Source organism: Bos grunniens, chromosome 23, assembly GCF_055505025.1.
Source record: "Bos grunniens cultivar Pamir isolate PY7600 chromosome 23, Bosgru_T2T1.0, whole genome shotgun sequence".
In the NCBI taxonomy this organism is placed as follows: Eukaryota; Metazoa; Chordata; class Mammalia; order Artiodactyla; family Bovidae; genus Bos; species Bos grunniens.
The window spans coordinates 44,456,825-44,473,130 of NC_141187.1; positions in this window are offsets into that span (position 1 = coordinate 44,456,825).

Below are 16,306 nucleotides of genomic sequence, written 5' to 3' on the forward strand. Positions count from 1 at the left end.
TAGTTCTTTGCCAAGAGCTCCCTATGGAGAGATTCCACATGATGTCTCAGCCAAAAGTATAATTTGATATCGACCAGATCCCATTAAAGTTAACTTTTGATGTGCTTTAATCTGGTTCAAATAAGTTTTGTTTTAAATCAATTAATTTGGAGCTGTGTTTAAAAATGTCACAGTTTAAAGATGTTGCTTCCTTTTTTTGAGTCATTAATAGAGCCTCACACCTCTTTTCAGGGTTCCCTGGTGTCAGACTTTACCCACACTCATAGCTTATCTCATTCCAGTGGCAAAAAGTGTGTCAGAATATTAACCAGTTCAACATGATGTTTTAAATTCATAGGTCATTTACTTATTGATCCCTGACATAGCTCTCAGCAGACTGGAAATGATTTGTTTCTCGTTTCCTCGCCTATAAATTGAGGGTACTGAAGGCTGCTCTTGTTAGCGGCAAAGGATTTCCTAAGTCTAAATTAGATCGTTCAGTAAAGCTCATTGATCAAAGGTTCTGTGCAACTCTAATGCTGTAACACTTTTGAAGTGAAAGACTAGAATTGGTGTCAAAAGGAAACCCTGTGCTGTACACATCATTAGAATAGTAAAATGATGTGAAAGGCCTTCTTTGTGACTAGCTCTTTTGAACATTATAAACGAAGAACTCTGTGCCATCAAAGCCATGGATATTGTGACCAGACAGGCTCTCCGTGGATGAGGCACACAACACAGGGAAGGAAAGATGGCTCGGGACCCTTCCACTGAAACCTCACCCTCACTCTGAGAGCTTACCTTGCTCTGCTAGACAGGCATAGATGACCGGAAGTACCCACTTGTAGGCTTGTTTACTGTGACCAGACAGGGTAGTTCAAGCAGAGGGGAGAGAGACAAACTCTGCTCAGTAGGATGGCAGAACTCCAGACAAAGGGCAGGATAGAGTGACCAGGTAAAATACAGGACACGAAATCTGGGGGACATGCCAGTACTTTACTCCTTGGAAGGAAAGCTATGACCAGCCTAGAGAGCATATTAAAAAGCAGAGACTACTTTGCCAACAAACGTCCGTCTAGTCAAGGCTATGGTTTTTCCAGGAGTCACGGACATGAGAGTTGGACTGTAAAGAAAGCTGAGTGCCAAAAACTGATGCCTTTGAACAGTGCTGTTGGAGAAGACTCTTGAGAGTCCCTTGGACAGCAAGGAGATCCAACCAGTCCATCCTAAAGGAAATCAACCCTGAATATTCATTGGAAGGACTGATGCTGAAGCTGAAGCTCCAATACTTTGGCCACCTGATGCGAAGAGCTGACTCATTGGAAAAGACCCTGATGCTGGGAAAGATTAAAGGCAAGAGGAAAAGGGGACAACAGAGGATGAGATGGTTGGATGGCATCACCGACTTGATGGACTTGCATTTGTATGAACTCTGAGAGTTGGTGATGGACAGGGAGGCCTGGCGTGCTGCAGTCCATGGGGTCGCAAAGAGTTAGACACGACTGAGTGACTGAACTGAACTGAACCGATACGAAAACATTTTTATGTGTTTATCCTAAGTTCAAATCTAACTGGGTGTCCTCTATCTGTATTTGCTAAATCAGGCAACATCAGGTACAGGAGCAGCTCTGGGAAAGAATCTATTCTAGTGGCAAAGCAAGATCTCTCAGTGACGCGATGGTCAGTGCTACTAATGGCGGTGCCCACGAGTCGTCCTCGAAGGAAGTGAGGGCCAATGTGAGGGCGCTCACGGGGAGGAAGAACAGTTATTAGAACAGGGAACAAGATCGAGGCTACACTAACAAGAGTGAGCTGACTGTGAGTTCCAAAATAGTGGGTGGCAAGTGTGCTTCTCCATGTTTCTGCCTCCATACCATTCCCAGAACCCGACAGTCCAGAGAACCCGGAGGTGTACCAAATTTCCCAACAGGAGATAGAGGCTTAAAAAAGCCACCCTTCAGCTTCTAATCGTAAACGAGGCTATCTCCCCAATTAGCAGCTTTTTGCACATCCCTCTGGTTGATGGAGAATGGATTTGTGGTGAGCAAGATGAAAACAGGGAAACTCACATGTGTATCAGTTTACTAGAGCAAGTGGCAGATGATTTTGAGTTGGACTGGGTGGGTGGTGACAGATGAAATGGCGAAAAGTAAAAAGATTAAAGAGGCATTTTAGAAGAAGAACAGAAACCTCTTCAGAAGGTTTCTTCCAGGTCATGGAGGAGAGGACTGTGCCAAGAATGCCTTCTAGGTTTCTGGCCATGAAAGGTTCTGTGCTGAGGGAGGTCACCTGAGCCAATTAGATTCTCTCTCTTGAAAGAAGAGTGGGGGACGAGTGGGTGGAAGTGGACAAAGCTGGGATATATGATGCACAGCCAATGCAGACCGCCATGTTCATCCCAGGGCCAGAGAAGGACAAGCTACTGCAAACAGAGAAACAGACATCATTGTGTGACCTGCTAAGAGACTAAAGCCTCACGGGCTTGCTTTCTGCTGTCTGAATACATCAAGTCTATTCCTGTCTGAGTCCCCTGCCCAGATCTCCTTCCCTCGTGTCTTTCGGCCACCCACTAAAGCGTCACCCACTCAAAGATGGCTTTCCCGACCAATCTGCAAGAACACCCAGTTTCTCATCATCATATCAGCATCCTCTTTTAATATTTTCAAAACGCCACCTTCTAAAACTGTTGTTCATTCGTATGTGTGTCTCCCACCACCTCTGCCTCTAGAATGCAAGCTTCCAGACCACAGGGACTTGCCTGGCCCTTTCAGACTGACCACCTTCCACCTCTAGAACAACACCGGCATGGCCGGACACTCATCGAACACCTGGTGAGTCGGTTCTGATCTGGCCGGCTTCCCAGTGCCGGGTTCTAGCTCACAGAGATCCAGCCATAAACTGCTTTCTACCCTTGGCTGCTGTAAAATCGCCACATCCTCATAAGAATCTTTTCTTTTCCTTGATCTTATTTGAGTGACTTCTTGACCTTACCAACAAAAGGGCTGTACCAGAATACACATAGAAATCTAAGTCAGTAGAGGGCTGGACAAAGACCAGGAAAGGTGCCAAAAAGATCAACCTCTAATAAAAAGAAAAGCCACAGCTTTTTTTGAAAAAAAATTAGGACAGATACATCAAGGGAAGAATACTCCACTAAGACACTAGCCTGTCTTACTGCTGACGAATATTAGCTAATTCAAAGGTTTTATTCCTTCCATGTGCAATCTCTGAGCAAGGCCAGGGATCCAGAGATGAAGAAGGGGCAGCCCAGCTGTGAGGGAAGGCAGCGTGCACAGGGCAGATAAGAGTCTCGGTAATGGTAGCATGGGAGATTCCCAGGTGGCGCTAGTGGTAAAGAACCTGCCTGCCAATGCAGGAGACACAAGAGACTCGGTTGGTTTCCATCCCTGGGTCGGGAAGATCCCCTGGAGTAGGAAATAGCTACCCACCATAGCAGCCCACTCCAGTCTCCTTACCTGGGAAAATCCCATGGACAGAGGAGTCTGGCAGGCTGCAGTGCATGGGGTCCCAAAGAGTCAAACACGACTGAGCAAACCCGTAGCTCAGGTGGTGAGCCTTCTGTAGCAGTCTGCAGATCAGGCTTCAGGTACTGACAGCCACCAAGGAGGTACTGCTGCTGCTAAGTCACTTCAGTCGTGTCCGACTCTGTGAGACCCCATAGACGGCAGTCCACCAGGCTCTCCTGCCCCTGGGATTCTCCAGGCAAGATCACTGGAGTGGGTTGCCATATCCTTCTCCAATGCATGAAAGTGAAAAGTGAAAGTGAAGTCGCTCAGTAATGTCCAACTCCTAGCAACCCCATGGACTGCAGCCTATCAGGCTCCTCCGTCCATGGGATTTTCCAGGCAAGAGTACTGGAGTGGGGTGCCATTGCCTTCTCCGCCAAGGAGGTACGTTTCCCATTATCTTGAGATAATGAAGGAAGGAGGTCATTGCAGGTAGAGGAAGCAGCAGATGTGAGGCGCTAAAGATGCTGAGCCAGGGTATCAAGTTCTGAGCCCTTGATTCAGTGTGGCCAGAATTCAGGGTGTTCAAGAGCCAGTGACAGAAATGATACTGAGACAGTAGCAAAGACCAGACTGGATGGACTTTTGTAAGGAAAAATCATTTTCTTTAGTAAATAAAACCCAAGACAATAAAATCTAGTCCTGGAAAAAAAGTCTTGCCTGGTGAACAGGAACTCACAGAGCCTCTGCTCCCTTCTGGATTTTTCCCACCTCCTGGCAACTCTCAATACTAACAAGCCTCAGGGGGACCCTTGTTCTTCCAAGCTGGAGAGCTGGGACTTTATTTTCTAGCTGACCACACACACATACACACATACACATCCTTTCTTGAATGCTATTTGACATTCTCCATGAGACTGCCTTCAAAAGAGCTGAGCAAATATTAAAGCCGCGTGTGATTATTAATGAAGTGCATTGGAAGTTAAGAGGCCGGCTGGTCCCAGTCCAGGTTCCCATGGATGGATATCCAGTGTCGCCAAGACCAGCGCCATTGTCAGCCTCCTCAATGACAGCTTGCCAGAGGAAGGCGGCGAGCCAGGAATCCTCCAAAAGCTGCCTGTTGTGTAGGCTGCCGGGGATCACAGCATCACAAGGGGCTTCAATTCACGAATTTAACAGGAAAGACATTCATTAGAACAGTTTGATTTTCATGAAAACAAAACCTGTTGCCTGGGAGGTACTCTGTCCTCTCAGAAACATTAGGGAGGAAACCCGGGGTAAACTTTTTCCTCTGCTTTCTGGCAATTTGCCACTTTCTGTCAATTCCATCTTTTTATTTAAATTTCAAACCCACCCTCCTGCTTCACTTTCATTCGCATAATTGTAGTAAGGACTTTAGTATATTTTTATCTGAAATATCATAATAGCGTTTTAACTGGTCACGTGATTGTCGGTCTCCCCTTAGCATCACTCATCATTGGACTCATTGTTTCTGGCTCCATCTTCCTAAAGCAGTGCTTTGAACATGCCATGCTCTGCCCCTGAGCTCTCTGTAACTCCCCGCTGTCTACAGAGAGACATCCTTGCCCAACTCTCACTCTCTGTGCTCTGGCGCTAACTCACCTTTCCCACTGTAACGCCTACTACTTCGTCTTCATATTGCAGCTGAACTAAAACATACTGTCCTTCTGTAGTGACAGGTTTATTCAGCTTAAAGTGCCCTTTTCTCCAACTTTCCCCACCCTTCAATGCTGACTTCAGATGCCCACACTTCACTGAAGCAATCTCTCATCCTTTGGTGGGGATGGACTCGCCTAGTAGCTCCCATAGCCCGTGACCTCACATCTCTCTTATAGAGCTAATCCCCTGGCATTTTGTGCCAGAGTGGTATTTGCATGCACGCCTGTGTGTATGGTGGGTGAGCAAGCTCAGTCGCTAAGTCATGTCCTACTCGTTTGCAACTCCATAGACTCTAGCCCACCAGGCTCCTCTGTCCATGGGATTTCCCAGGCAAGAATACTGGAGTGGGTTGCCGTTTCCTTCTTCAGGGGATCTTCCCAACCCAGGGATCGAACCCACATCTCCTGCATTGGCAGGAGGATTCTGTACCACTAAGGCACAAGGGAAGCCCGGTATTTTCATATGTCAAGAATAAAAACTCCCAAACCACAAAGTGCGTGTCTTCTTTTGAATCCCTCATAGCCCCTAGCATGGCCTGTCTCTCCCTAGCCTAGTGTCTCGCCCTCGCTGGCAGTCTGTCTGTTGATTTAATGACGTTAAGTATTTGCTCCCACATAGAACTCCCAGCCCAGGTGTAACTTCATGTGGCATTGTGTTTAGTTGTCAGACAAGAGTGCCCACCGAGGATTTGTTTCATTTTTCTGTTTTGTGCGGGAGGAGGTGGTTGGCTGTTGGGGGTTTGGGGCAAAAGCAGACTGAAGAGGTGCCCATTTGTAAAACGTGGCCTGGAAATCAACTAAACCCCTGCCCTGAAGGGGCTCTTTCTGGCACAGAAGCCCAGCTTTGGCTCTGCAATCTGCGCTTCCTTTCCTGCGTCCCTAATTACTCACGTGGGCTCCTTTGTTGGGGGTTTTTTCCATCTTGGACCTTTGCCCTGCTTAACAGCCCAGAACACCCTAGTGCTAGCAACACATTTGTTTTGTCAGCTTTTACTCCGAAAGGATTTTATAGGATCAATTTGCTTAGGCAAACTTTTAATTTGGTTTTGTTTTCTCTTCAGGGACTTTATTTGTAAGAACTGAAACGCGTGTGTGCAAAATCGGATGATTAAAGTGCTTGAAATGCCAGGGAGCAGAAAGACAGCTCAGTCTCAGGGGGCGCCGAGACAAACTAGCGGCATACACCCCAGATGTTCATCTGGACTGTTTGCACGTTTGCAGCGGCAAAACGTGCAGTGGTTACAGTACCTGTATCTACGTCCTTTCAGGCTGCTATAACAAAAATACCATATACTGAGTGGCTTCAACAACAGACATTTGTTTCTTGTAGTTCTGGAAGCTGAAAAGTTCAAGATCAAGGTGCCAGCAGATTCCTCTTGGCAAGGGCCCACTCCCCAGTTTATAGATAACCATCTGTTTGCTCTAACCTCACATGGCAGAAGGAGAAGAGCTATCTCTGGGGTCTCTTTTATAAGAGCACCAATCCCATTCATGAAGGTTTCACCCTCATGACCTCAGCATCTCCCAAAGGCTCCACCTCCTAATACCATCAGATGGGGGCAGAAGGTTTCAATGTAAGAATTTGGCGGGCGATGGTGAGGGAGCTGGTGCACAAGCATTCAGACCACAGCAACTTAGAGCAGGTAAGACACCTTCAACTAACAGGAAGGAAATAATGATTAAAAGTCGTCCTAGGACTACTCTGGCGGTCCAGCGGCTAAGACCCTGCGCTTCCAGTGCAAGGGGCACAGGTTAGATCCCTGGTCGGGGAGCCAAGATCCCACATGCCATGGGGGCATGGTCAAAAAAAAAAAAAGTTTTAATAAAAGTAGTCCAAATAATTGTGTTTATTTCATCAAACAAGACATCTAAAGGAAGGTACATCTATAGGAAGGTAGTTCTAACATCAGCAAAGGATAGGACTCTTGCTGTCTCCTTGCTCTCCTCTCCCAGTAATTAGCAGGGTCCCCAAATGACTGGCATGACTGCAAGTATCACGTCTTCACACAACCACATCCAAACAGGAAGAAATGGGGTGTGACAAACGGCCTTTCTCATCCTGCTGCTCCTTTTCATCAGAGAGGAACTTTTTCCCAGAATTCTTCAGTAGCTTGTCTTGGTGTACTGAACTGGGTCACATGTTCATCCCTGGACCAATCACTGTTAAAGGGAAATCCTGAAGTCCTGATTGGTGTAGGCCAATGACATCATTTGCAGGAGCTGGGCAGCTTGTCAGATAAAAAAAGAAATGGGTTCTGAGAGCAAGAAAAACAGGGCATGGTTATCGAGTAGGCAGCCCACTTTACCTGCCAAGTGCTGTACACGGCTCTTCATCTTGTTCAAAATCAAGAACGTATTTTTTGTGGATAATCAATCAGTACTAATAAGAGTGAAAGGATTTCTCATTACTCCAAATCAAATATTAATAATAGCCCACTGTTATTTTTATTGTTGTTATTATTATCGGCATCATCAAACAGGATGATGATAAAGAACAGAATCTAAAAGACCAAGACTGTCTTCCCGCTTTAAGCTATAGTTTGTTTTATTGTCCTGGGTATTTTTATACAGGGTTACTGAAAACATTTATCTTATGTTTACTTGAATTAAGCTGAAATACTATCACTATTTATTCTTTTCACATCAATTGCTAAATTAAATAGTGGCTTATGTATAATTACTGGGCCTGGAGGCTTATCCCAACCTGTGGGAAAATTCCTCTCCATCTGTATGTCACTGTGAGTTTTCATTCAAACTGAGTCACCCAACCTTTGACCCTTCCTGCTAGTCCAGCCACAGCTGTCATTTACCTTTTACCACTGCTTCCCAGGACACTTCCTGCTAGCCTTTCTTCCTCAGTGGTTCTGTCTCACCTCAAATTTATTTCCTTTATTTTTGCGTGGGTGGCTCTTCCTCTGTGTCCTGCATTCACTGCCACGTTCTTCTGAACACATTGCAATCTGACGTTGCCCACAGACACAGACATTCCCCCAAGGGAAGCCGTCAAGGTTACAATTCCAGTGTAAGACTGCAAATATCAGAGTCTTCTTTGAAGCTGTGCTCCACTTTGAACCTTTCAAGAAACAGTGATGGAACAGACAGAGCAGTTGAACAATTCAAGGAGGACGAAAATGCCAGGGAACAGAAAGATAGTTCAGGCTCAGCAGAAACTCAGAAGACCTTGGACCAGATGACTGCCCTTATTGTAAAGAGACAGGGGAACCTCAGAGCTGTCGGAGGTCTGTTCTAGGAGGCTGGTTTAGTGAATAAGAGAACGGCAGGGGAATGGTGATGGCGAATTTGATCATACGCTAATTCTGAAGGCTTTTATTGGTCCCCTGTCTTTAAATCAGGCTTCCCAGGTGGTGCTAGTGGTAAAGAATCCATCTGCCAATGGAGGAGATGTAAGAGACGTGGGTTCGATCCCTGGATCTGGAAGATCCCCTGGAGAAGGGCATGGCAACCCACTCCAGTATTCTTGCCTGAAGAATCCCATGGACAGAGGAGCCTGGTGGGCTACAGTCCACGGGGTTGCAAAGAGTCGAACATAACTGAAACAACTGAACATGCACACACGCCTTTAAGTCACTTAATAGGATATTAAGGTTTATCCCTGCTCTCCCATCTTTCTCCATAGCCTGCTGCTACCCACACTCTTCCTAACTAGATTTAACAGTGAAGCAGAAATGGCATGTGGAATACCTGAGTTTCTCCTATAAAAAAGAATCCCTCTAACTTCAAGCAAGATCTCTCTGCAAATTTAGTTGCCTTGAAATCCTCTGATAATACATAATGAAGAATGAGACAGGCACTATTTCGTGGACATGCTTGCATATTATTTCAGTTTCTCTCTCATAAATTCCCAAATCCCCAACCAATTTTATTGCCTGCTCCATCATTTTCTTCTATTTAATACTCCTGCAACGCCATCTATGCAGTCTGACCTACCTCTCCCCCTAGATTCAAAAGTAATAAATATGGAGTTTAAGAAAAGACTGTCTTTCTGTGTATGCAGATGGCTCAGACTTTGTCCTTGCTAGGCCTTCTGTATCTGAGTGACGGGATTCATTGGAGAGCCCCAGCTCGGGCATATGTGGCAGCTGCACCCTAAGTGTGCCTTCTTTTCCTGTATATTAGCTCAGCTGGTAAAGAATCCACCTGTAATGCAGGAGACCCGGGTTCAATTCCTGGGTCAGGAAGATCCCCTGGGGAAGGGATAGGCTACCCACTCCGGTATTCATGGGCTTCCCTCGTGGGTCAGATGGTAAAGAATCCCCCTGCAATGCGGGAGACCTGGGTTCAATCCCTGGGTTGGGGGAGATCCCCTGGAGGAGGGCATGGCAACCCACTCCAGTATTCTTGCCTGGAGAATCCCATGAACAGAGGAGCCTGGGGGGCTACAGTCCACGGATTCAAAAAGAGTCGGACATGACTGAGTGACTAACACACACCTGTAAAATAAGGAAGATTAAAAGTTTCCACCTCATGAGATTTTTGAGAAGATCACAAAAATTAACATATGAAAAGCCTTCAAAGTTTTACATAGGTAGCCATAGGGGACTATGGATTCTTTTTGGTTTTTTTCCTCTCTTTAACAGCTTTATTAAGGTGTAATTCACATATTCACCATTCACCCAGTTCACCCATTGTATGAATCAGTGTATTTACGGAGTTGTGCAACTATCATGACACTCAATTTTAGAACATTTTTATCACCCAGAAACACCATGCTCTCTAGCGATCACCCTGTCCCCTCACATCCCACCCCCAGCCCAGGGCAATCACTAATCTGCATCTGCCTGTGTAGCTCTACCTGCTCTGCACATCTCGTATAAATGGAACCACACACCACGTGGTCTTTTACGACTGGCCTCTTTCAGTTGCAGCGTAGTGTTTTCAAGGTTCATCTATGTTGTAACACATGTCAGTGCCTCGTTCCTTGTCATTGCTAAATAATATCCCTTTTTATGGATATCTTCATTTATCAATTAATGGACATTTGTGTTGTTTCCACATTTTCACTATTATGAAAAAATGCTGGTATAAATAGGCATGTGCGAGTTTTTGTGTGGATGTACGTTTTCATTCCCTTTGGGTATAAACCCAGGAGTGGAATTGTTAGTTCATTTTGTAGCTCTAAATTTAATCAAACCGCCAGACTGTGCTCCAAAGTGGCGGCACAATTCTTCATTCCCATTTGTAATGCATAAGCATTCCGGTTTCTCCACATCGCTACCAACATTTGCTGTTTTCTGACTTGTGGTTTCTAGCCATCCTTAATGGGTGGGAAATAGTATCTCTTTGATTTGCATTTCCAGATGGTTGGATGGCATCACCGACTCAATGGGCATGAGTTTGAGTAAACTCTGGGAGTTGGTGATGGACAGGGAGGCCTTGTGTGCTGCACTCCATGGGGTCACAAAGCGTCGGACAAGACTGAGTGACTGAACTGAACTGAATAACTAAGGATGTAAAGCATTTTTGCATGTGCTTATTGGCCACTGGTAAGCTATGAGCTCTTACAAAATACCTCTTGTTGATGCTTCAGGAAACTTACATCACAAGAGAGATTCTGAGAGCAGATCTAGCTCCTACGTTCTCTTGAGATTTTGAAATGATCCAGATTACTCCTACAACTCAGCCCTTGCCAGGTGGGAATACTAGCCATGTTTTTAAACATACCAATCAAAAGAAACTGAAAGAACAGAACAAGTTCATCTTATGTTCAATACGTCTCCTATTTAGCTTACATTTCTACCCAGGCCTCTTCTGTTTCTATGAAAACTCTTTTATTCCAGTATCTCCCCAAGATTACACTTACCGTAATTTGGGTTTTCTCAAATTCTGCTGCCTTGATGTCTTTTTGATGTGTGTAAGCCGTCCCACTGTAAAGTCTTCAAAGATATGGAACATTTACATCTTTCACAATGCACATGGAAGCAGTCTGAACATACTGAACGAGAAGGTCAAAGTCTTCCCACGTCTCAAGAAAGGGCCTCCTTAAACCAGCCAAAGCAGTTTAAACCAGATTTACAAACTTCAACAAGTTAATTCACTTCCATTTCCACACTGGTCAAATGAGATTCATAATTTCTAATTTATGGAGCTCTTGTGGATAGTAAGAAGTTGTATATATAGTATTTGGCACAGTGCTAGTCAAATAATAAGCACAGAATAAAAGGAATATACCTACAAATCCATTTATGCCAACTTTAAATTATTCTGTCTAAAATCATGTGCATGCTGGCTCTCTAGTCTCCAGGGACCAGTGATACACATGAGGACTCGAGTCAGGGGCTGCCCAAGAATACAATTTGCTGAGAGGTTGAGAAAAAAGAGAGAGAGACTCCAGACCCACAGGGGCCAAGGGACAATGCTGAATTGTCAGAGGCACTTCCAATTCTTAAGGCTTGACCTGAATGAGTCAAGGCAGGAGGCAGAGGCCCTGGGCAATTCAAGGAAGGCCTCAGCCATATGCACTCCCTGGATGACCTTGGCCTTCCCATCCAGCCTGACCCTCCCTATTTGACCTTGATGGCTACTTCAGTGCTGCTGGGGTTCTCCAAAGCCACAGAAGAAGAATCAAAACAGAACGGAATTCTCCAGCTCTAAAGACGAGGGCTACATCTCAGAAAACAAAATGAAGCATCCGTCAGAGATGCAATCTGTCATCTTCCATGTTCTTTGCTTTACCAGGGTTTTACAACAAGGGGCTGATAGAAAGAGACTCGAAGGCCCTGCAGATGGTGACTGCAGCCATGAAATTAAAAGATGCTTTCTCCTTGGATGGAAAGCTATGACAAACCTAGGCAGCATATTTAAAAGCACAGACATTACTTTGCCAACAAAGGTCCGCATAGTCAAAGCTATGGTTTTTCCAGTAGTCATGTATGGATGTGAGAGTTGGACCACAAAGAAGGCTGAGAGCCAAAGAATTGATGCTTTTGAACTGTGGTGTTGGAGAAGACTCTTGAGAGTCCCTTGGACTGCAAGGAGAGCCAACCAGTCCATCCTAAAGGAGATCAACCCGGAAAAGTCATTGAAAGGACTAATGGTGAAGCTGAAGCTTCAATACCTTGGGCACCCTATGCAAAGAGCTGCCTCATTAGAAAAGACTCTGATGCTGGAAAAGACTGAAGGCAAAAGGAAAAGGGGGCAGCAGAGGATGAGATAGTTAGATAGCATCATCACCAACTCAACTGACACGCGTTTGAGCAAACTACGGGAGATAGCGAAGGACAGAGGAGCTCAGTGTACTGCAGTCCATGGGGTTGCAAAGAGTCGGACACAGTTTAGCTTCTGAACAGCAAAGGCCCAGTGTCTAGCAGAGTAGTCACTTGCTGCCACCTATGGGTAGGACATTAAAAGTGACCCAAGGGGAAATGGAAATTTCTCTCATCCCTTACGTGCATTTAAATGTAATTCTACAGAAAGTACCAAGGAAGATTTTTCGCTTATTTGTTGATTTTTATATTATGCAGAAACAAAAGAAAAAAGATTAAAGATAGCTACCAACTCTACAACAAATATCACCAAATCTTCCTGAGAACAGTGATTCACAGATTATGCTATTGGTTTGAAAAATAGATTGATTCTGACTTGTCTAGCCCACCACAGCCTTTAACTGAGAGCAAGTTGAAAAACACACATCAAATTAGGTTAAAAAATTGTCATTGTTCTGATTTAAAATAAGCTCATCAAAACCTATTATAGCAAAAGTCTGTTTGTCATGGTTACCATGGAATTAGGCTCTTCACAATTATTTGAAAATAGTACTTCCACTCCACAGCTCGAAACTTCTGCATACAGAAAGGGAAGAATGGGCAATAATGAGAAAAGCTCAACTGTGTCCTGAAATATTTATACCAGCTTTTCAAATAAGTATAAAACATTTAAGAGTTCTGCCTCCAAAGATATCCTTGAAAAAGATGGGAAATGTAACCTCTGATTCACCAAAAACAGAAACAAAAATATGTTTTGGCTTATCTGGTCTGCAATTTTAGGCAAATTTAAAAGTATAGGGTAGATGAATAGAACAAGAAATCGGGAAATGGTGACTTTAATTGGGGTGATAGAGAAAGAAGATGCTGTGCACACAATTCTTAAAGCATCCATATTTCTGGTTAATATGCCTGTCTCCTAAGTAGATATAAGATATTTGAAAGCAGAAGTAGTATTTTATACTTATATCCACCAAAGGTATTCTGAATGCCTAAAGTTTAGACAATAAATATTTTTAGATATCTAGCCTCCCAAAATTTATTTCCCACCTACTATGTACCAGAGACACAAGCTTGATTTAGAAAAGGCTGAGGAAGGACAGATCAAACTGCCAACATCTGCTGGATCATAGAAAAAGCAAGGGAATTCCAGAAAACACCTGCTTCATTGACTACACAAAAGTCTTTGCCTGTGTGGGTCACAATAAATTGTGGGAAATACTCAAAGAGATAGGAATACCAGACTACCTTATCTGTCTCCTGAGAAACCTGTATGTAGGTCAAGAAACAACATTTAGAACCAAACGTGGAACAAGGGACTGGTTCAAAACTGGGAAAGGAGTACATCAAGGCTGTATATTGTCACCCTGCTTATTTAACAGGGTACATATGAAAAGTACATCATGCAAAATGCTGGTCCAGATGAATCACAAGCTGGAATCAAGATTGCCAGGAGAAATAGCAACAACCTCAGATAGGCAGATACCATTCTAATGGCAGAATTAAAGAGCTTCTTGATGAGGGTGAAAGAGGAGAGTATAAAGGCTGGCTTGAAACTAAACATTCAAAAAACTAAGATCATGGATCCAGTCCCATCACTTCATGGCAAATAGAAGGGGGGAAAGCGTAAACAGTGACAGATTTTATTTTCTTGAGCTCCAAAATCACTGTGGATGGTGACTGCAGCCATGAAACTAAAAGAGACTTGCTCTTGGAAGAAACGCTATGACAAACCTAGACAGTGTATTTAAAAGCAGAGATATCACTTTGCAATAAAGGTCCGCATAGTCAAAGCTATGGTTTTTCCAGTAGTCATGTATGGATGTGAGAGTTGGACCATAAGAAGGCTGAGCGCCGAAGAATTGATGCTTTCGAACTGTGGGCACAGCTAGGCCTGAGGGCACAACTAGGCCTGTGCACCATGACTGCTGAAGCCCGCATGCCCAGAGCCCATGTTCCACAGCAAGAGAGGCCCACGCACCATGGCTAGAGAGCGACCCTCACTCACTGCACCTAGAGAAAGCCCGTGTGCAGCAAGAAAGACCGGTCGCAGCCATAAATAAATAAACCTGCTTTTTTTAAAAAGGAAGAGTCCTGACTTCAGCAATGCAGGCCTGATACAAGGCAGGAGGAATAGTATCTTGTTGAACGGATAAGTCCAGATAAGTTCAATTGATTTGGCTAATAAGTTTGGCACAGTTTAGCCTGCCCTGTGGCTTCCCCACTGGCTCAGATGGTGAAGAATCTGCCTGCACTGCAGGAGACTTGGGTTTGATCCCCGGGTCAGGAAGATCCCCAGGAAAAGGGAATGGCTACCCACTCCAGTATTCTTGCCTGGAGAATCCCATGGACGGACAGAGGAGCCTGGAGGGTTACAGTCCATCGGATTGCAAAGAGTTGCACACAACTGAGCAACTAACACTTTCCCCATCAGCCTACAATACCAAGAAGAGGTGATACATGAAGGCTAAACTTCAGTGCGGTATATTGACAAAATTCAAGCAGATTAGCTGATTACTTCCGGGTGAGGAAGGCAACAACCTCCCCTTTAGGGGAAAAAAAAAATAGATTATCTCTTGTTTACAACTGTATCTCTAGCTCTTACAAGAGATACAGCTGAATAAATACCTGTCAGTTCAGTTCAGTCGCTCAGTCATGTCCGACTCTTTGCGACCCCATGGACTGCAGGACACCAGGCTTCCCTGTCCATCACCAGCTCCCGGAACTTACTCAAACTCATGTCCATCGAGTCGGTGATGCCATCCAACCATCTCATCCTCTGTCATCTGCTTCTCCTCCCGCCTTCAATCTTTCCTAGCATCAGGGTCTTTTCCAATGAGTCAGTTTTTCACATCAGGTGGCCAAAGTATTGGAGTTTCAGCTTCAGCATCAGTCCTTCCAATGAATATTCAGGACTGATTTCCTTTAGGATGGATTGGTTGGATCTCCTTGCAATCCAAGGGACTCTGAAGAGTCTTCTCCAACACCACAGTTCAAAAGCATCAATTCTTCATAAATACCTATGACTAATATTAATATGATACTCTCCTACTGGAAGCATTATCTGCATATTAGTGAGAATGAGGGCTTCAGAGAGATGGAATGATCATCCCAAGGTCATTTAACAGGAAACTTTGAGTTCCAACTCAAATCGTATCCAAATGGGAGATTTCTGAGGTCCCAACATTAGTCATTAGACCAGACTGTGTTATACTGCTCAGATCTCAGACCCCAGTCTTATCGACACTAGCAAATAAATACACACAAAGAAACTAGTGACTCCAGCCTCTTTACCTGCCTCTGCCCCAAGCCTAGCTCAGTCCACCTTCTGTCTGAGGCTCTCCGAAGGCTTTCATGAGAGTCACTGAGTTATATAACCATCCAGATGAGATTGTCCTTCCATCTGTCAAGGGCCATCAGAGCCCCTGTGCACAGAATTTCAATTTAAGGAGTTTCATGTCCCATCTGGAGCAAGAGGATTCATTCGTACACAAGAGAAAGAGATCACTGTGATTTTAACCCGGTTTTAACAGAAATGACTCAATTCTAGTTTTAAAATTTAAATGACGTTTACATATGGCATGTTCCACACACAGCGAGAATTATCTTGCCAACCATTGTTTTCAAAGTCACATTAGCACAGCAGTAAATGCTCTTTAAAAATAAACCATAAAGACAAGAACTCTCATGGCAGCTTTGTTTGCCAGAGGAGAAAACTTGAAGCTAACCCACAAGTCTATCAAAGGAAATGAGATAAAGAGATTGTGTTATGTTCCAACCATGAAGCTATTAAAAAGGATGAAGTTGATCTACATGTGCCAAGGTGACAATATTTAACATCTACTGATAAATGAAAAAAGTGAAATGCAAGACACTATGCATGTCTCTAATAGTAATGATAACAGCAATAAAGGTCAGTATGTGCATATCACAAAATCTGGAAGAATAGGCAACGAATTAT